Source organism: Entelurus aequoreus, linkage group LG21, assembly GCF_033978785.1.
Source record: "Entelurus aequoreus isolate RoL-2023_Sb linkage group LG21, RoL_Eaeq_v1.1, whole genome shotgun sequence".
Taxonomy (NCBI): domain Eukaryota; kingdom Metazoa; phylum Chordata; class Actinopteri; order Syngnathiformes; family Syngnathidae; genus Entelurus; species Entelurus aequoreus.
Window position 1 is genome coordinate 32,712,704 of NC_084751.1, and position 6,180 is coordinate 32,718,883.

A 6,180-nucleotide genomic window follows, 5' to 3' on the forward strand; every position below is an offset into this window, starting at 1 on the left:
TTGCCAGAATATTTTTTTTGAATTTTAATCATAATAAGTTTGAAGAAATATTTCACAAATATTCTTCGTCGAAAAAACAGAAGCTAAAATGAAGAATTAAATCAAAATGTATCTATTATTCCTTACAATAAAAACAATACATTTACTTGAACATTGATTTAAATTGTCAGGAAAGAAGAGGAAGGAATTTAAAAGGTATATGTGTTTAAAAATCCTGAAATCATTTTTAAGGTTGTATTTTTTCTCTAAAATAGTCTTTCTGAAAGTTATAAGAAGCAAAGTAAAAAAATTAATGAATTTATTTAAACAAGTGAAGACCAAGTCTTTAAAATATTTTCTTGGATTTTCAAATTCTATTTGAGTATTGTCTCTCTTAGAATTAAAAATGTCGGGCAAAGCGAGACCAGCTTGCAAGTAAATAAATACAATTTAAAAAAATAAAGGCAGCTTACTGGTAAGTGCTGCTATTTGAGCTATTTTTAAAACAGGCCAGCGGGCTACTCATCTGGTCCTTACGGGCTACCTGGTGCCCGCGGGCACCGCGTTGGTGACCCCTGCCTCAGTAGAAGCATTTAAGTCCCATCTTAAAACTCATTTATATACACCTTAGTCTTTAAAGGCCTACTGAAATGACATTTTCTTATTCAAACGGGGATAGCAGGTCCATTGTATGTGTCATACTTGATCATTTCGCGATATTGCCATATTTTTGCTGAAAGGATTTAGTAGAGAACATCGACGATAAAGTTCGCAACTTTTGGTCGCTGATAAAAAAGCCTTGCCTGTACCGGAAGTAGCGTGACATCACAGGTTGTGGAGCTCCTCACATCTGCACATTGTTTACAATCATGGCCACCAGCAGCGAGAGCGATTCGGGCAGAGAAAGCGACGATTACCCCATTAATTTGAGCGAGGATGAAACATTTGTGGATGAGGAAAGTGAGAGTGAAAGATTAGAGGGCAGTGGAAGCAATTCAGATAGGGAAAATGCTGTGAGAGGCGGGTGGGACCTGATATTCAGCTGGAAATGACTAAAACAGTAAATAAACACAAGACATATATATACTCTATTAGCCACAACACAACCAGGCTTATATTTAATATGCCACAAATTAATCCGCATAACAAACACCTCCCCCCTCCCGTCCATATAAGTTAAAGTTAAACCCACCAATACAACTCAAACACCCGCACAACACACTCAATCCCACAGCCCAAAGTACCATTTACCTTCGTAAAGTTCATACAGCAGATATATTTCCCCAAAGTTACGTAACTGACATGCACATAGCGGCACGCACGTACGGGCAAGCGATCAAATGTTTGGAAGCCAAAGCTGCGTACTCACGGTAGCGCGTCTGCTATCCAACTCAAAGTCCCCCTGGTTGTGTTGCTGCAGCCGGCCGCAAACACACCGCTTCCCACCTACAGCTTTCTTCTTTGCTGTCTCCATTGTTCATTAAAAAAATTGCAAAAGATTCACCAACACAGATGTCCAGAATACTGTGGAATTTTGCGATGAAAACAGACGACTTAATAGCTGGCCACAATGGTGTCCCAATATGTCCGCTACAATCTGTGACGTCACGCGCAAACGTCATCATACCGATTGATTGATTGATTGATTGAGACTTTTATTAGTAGGTTGCACAGTGAAGTACATATTCCGTACAATTGACCACTAAATGGTAACACCCGAATAAGTTTTTCAACTTGTTTAAGTCGGGGTCCACTACCGAGACGTTTTCAGCAGAATATTTCGCGGGAAATTTAAAATTGCACTTTACTAATCTAACCCGGCCGTATTGGCATGCGTTGCAATGTTAAGATTTCATCATTGATGTATAAACTATCAGACTGCGTGGTCGGTAGTAGTGGGTTTCAGTAAGCCTTTAAATAGACCCCTTTTTAGACCAGTTGATCTGCTGCCTCTCTTTTCTGCTGTGCCCGCCTCTCCTGCGTGGAGAGGTTATCAGGTGACCACGAATCAGCCTCCACGGATGACGCGCTAGCTTTTCTAAGTCGGGAACTGGGATGGATCAATCCTCTTTGCATCAATTGGCGACGTCTCTGCGCTGCTGACTTATCTCCATTCAGGATGATCCCCGACTGGCCTCCCAATTGATGGACTTTCACATGACGTCGGGACCCGGGGAGGATCACTCCTTATGCATCAGTCGGTGACGTCTCAGCGCCCCGACGTGTCTACATGAAAGGGGATCCCCTGCTGGCCCCACTGTGGACTGGACTCTCACATTATTAACCATATCCACTCGGCATTCCCTTCCAGAGTTTCACAGTGGATTGAGTTTTTTCTTGCCCTGATATGGGATCTGAGCCGAGGATGTCGTGGCTTGTGCAGCCCCTTGAGACATTTGTGATTAAAGGCTATATAAGTACACTTTGATTGATTGATTGATATGACAGTGCATGATATATAGTTTTCTAGCAAATATTTGTCTTTGCAAGCAGTAATACATAGATTATAAATAATTTAAGGGTGTCAAATGATATTTTTTTATTCAGGTTAATTACATTTTAGAATTTGGATTAATTATGATAAATAACTCAAATGCATAATTACAATTTGCTAAGAGAAGACCTCATTTGTACACAAACGGAATTTTATTGTCAGAATGTCATTCAGTTTTTCAGAAATGCATGTCATGCGTTTGCACAAAACTTTGTAACAGTTTAATCTAAAGATCTTTCAGGTTGTATTTTGGAGTAAAATGTGCCAGTGAGCCATTTTTGTACTGATGTATGCAAGGGTCTGGTCATTGACTGTATCGTGGTTAAGATAAAAGAGCTTGTACGTGAAAAATAAATTGCATGAATTAATCCAAGTGGGTACATGATTGATGTGATAATTTTTTTGTGATTAATCACATGACCAAACTCGTTAATTTTGAAAGCCCTAAAATAAATGTAATGATGATATATATAAATGTAGCGATCAGAATGAAACTGAATTTAACTGGGTAAAAGTAGAGTTTCTGCTTCACAAAAATACTCAAGTAAGGTAAGTTACTTTTGTGAGTACATCCTAAATCAGGGGTCTTTCTCAGCCAAGGACCCCCAAAGCTGATGGAGCTGTGATCCCCTATTTATATATCTTGTATAACTAGTCCTAAATGTTCCTTGTTATTGTCCACTACTAAGGTTTTTATTAATAACTTACTCTATTTATAGCCTTTTCTATTAAAATTGTTATGTACATAACATTATTCGTGCTGTACTTATTGGACTATATTTGGTACCCGGGGCACTAAATTTTTTTCCATCGCATGTGTGCTGATTTTACAAAGTTCTTTGGGTCTTTGCATTCAAATTAGGGGTGCCAGAAAACATTGATTCACATTTTTTGGTTACACAATTTCTGTGATTACTCTCTTTTTGTAACCTGTTTTGAAAGGTTTTTATTACAATTTATATACCAAATAATATATGGCCAAAATTGGTTTAATTCAAGGATAAATCGAGTCACCCCAAGAATCATAATCAAATTAAAAATTGTGGCTTTTTGTAAGACTCACATCCCAAATTCAAATAGTAGAGTATACCTGTATAGCCGCTAATAGCTAGCTGGCAATTAGCGTGTTAATTGCTGGATGGCAATCTAGCTATCTTAAACGCTAAGATGAATATGATAATATAATTAGCTATTTATAGTCGAGGTTTCTGTGGTTTATCCTTTATACAGTGCTCAATACCGGGGTAGAGCGGAATATACATTAGCCTCTGTGTTTTTTCCTGACCTATTTCATCCATAAAAGCCTGTTTAAATCCCCTGAAGAGCAGGGAAACCTGCGAAACAGGCTCGTAGGGATGAAATAGCCTCTGTGTTTTTTTCCTGACCTAACGTATAATTATCTATTCATGTTTTTATTTTAAACCTGAAAGGTACAGTGAGTAGGGCGACCATGCCACTGCCAGTACTAAACTTTAGCGTATTGGATTAATGATAGTGTGTATTTAAAGTAATTTGCGGAAAAACTGTGCAGGGAATATAAAAAATATATAGAACTTGTATGGTGTATTTTTCGAAAAGCCTAATCTCTCCTGTTCATATATAAATATACTCTAACTCTCTAACAAATATGCCTCGTTTCCTTCCTTGAAATCCAGTCAACTGGCAAAGGGAAAACCGTTAATGAGCATATCTCCGAATGTGTGCGAGATAACGATAGTAATGATTGTTATATTTTTTCCCCCTCAAGTCTGCTGACAGTGCACACAAGTACAAACACAGTAGGTACCATTCTTGACAACAAGCAGATGTTTGAGCCCGAGTTCCATTTAATTAATAAGAACAATGCTCTCTAGCGGATGCATTTTACGTTTAATATGGGCAATATCGATATGCGGATTAAAAAGACTTGATGACAAAAGCCAGTTTCACTCATCATTTTTAACATGATGCTAAAACAGGGGTGTCAAACTCATTTTAGCTCAGGGGTCGCATGGAGGAAAATCTGTGCACACACGGGCCGGACGATTAAAATCATGGCATTAAAAACTAAAAACAACTTCAGATTGTTTGCTTTGTTTTACTTTGGCCAAAAATAGAACAAACACATTCTGAAAATATTACAATAAAAATATAGAAAAAAATACCGGCAGCAGTAAAGTTTAGATCCGTGAAGGAAGGAAGAAAGTGAAAGAATGTTTATAACTGAATAAATATATGCATAAAAATGTGTTTTCTTTTGTATAATTTTTTCAAATGAATTAAGTAACGTTTATGACAACCTTTTTCCAAAACACAATATAGAATGTGATATATAACAGGATAATGCATACATTTCTCATTTGTTTTCAAAACGGTTACAAAAAAGTGGGACCCCATTTTTATGACTTGATGTGATCCCTGGGACATTTTGAAAATTCCTAGCGCCAACACTGATGAAGTGTTGGTGTGGGCAAAACAGCTGCAGGTGGCTGTGGCCTGCGGGCGGGTTCTAATACTAATCAAATATCATCCCGGGGGCCATAGATAATTCATTCGCGAGCCAGATTTGGCCCACGGGCCTTGACTTTGACACCCCTGCAGTAAGGCAAACTGTTTTGGTCCTCCTGCGAGTCAAAGAAGATGAAGAAACAAATGTTTGGTAGATTTAAATGTCGGGTACACGTCCAAACACATTAGCTGAAGTAACTTCATAAGGTAATAAGATGTTGAGCTATGACTACAGCAAAAAAGGACCGCAATCCCTTATATTAAGGATACATGTGAAATAGAGGAGGCAGTAACGAGTGCAAAAAAGGTAAGTCACATCAACTATTTACTATATAGTTTGTAACAGTGGTTTTTAATCATAGGGCCAGGGCTCATTGTTGGGCCGCCAAACAATATCAGTTTCTCAGCTGTGGTCCATAACAGTGGTACTGAGTTGTAATACACTTTTCCACCACTTGTGGCAGTAATGGCAATCTCAAACAGAGGAAGTCTGGAGCTAAAGTCATCAGCACAAAAATTCTGACTTAAGTGGTGAAGCTGTATTTTCATTTTCATTTTAATTTTATTGACAGCTTAGTTAAGAAACATTGATTTAGTTTGTTTATTCTACCACAACATAACTTCATGTAAAATTATGCATAAAATCCCCTGACGAGCAGGGAAATCTGCGAAACAGACTTGTAGGGATGATATAGCCTCTGTGTTTTTTCCTGACCGAACGCATAATTTCATGTAAATGTATTTTTCGTTAGTTATTTATGAGTCCCTTCTTGTGCAGTATATTTGGTTAATACTTGTTTTTCCAGTCAGCCTAAGATTTGTGTTAAATAAATAATATTTGTGATTAACACATGGTTTCTTATGATTTAACAAGGTCGTAAACTGTAAGTAAGTTAGATATAATTATTGAAATACAATTAAAATAAAGTGTAAGATTACCAATTCAGTGTTAATGTTTAAGTGGACCCCTCTGTAGTGGGAAAGTTGGGCCCTGAGGTCAAAAAGGTTAAGAACCTCTGGTTTATAACATGAAACAGTAGTCAGCAGCTCACTATTTGTATAGTAGGCTGAAATCAGAGTGAAACGAATGCTAATTAGATATGTTAATGTTGTCACTGACATTTATATTCATGTATTGATATTTACAGCTGAAATGGAACAACCTTCTGATTGTGTTGGACACTGTGGACAAGCTTTTATGGAGATAAATTATGGCCAAT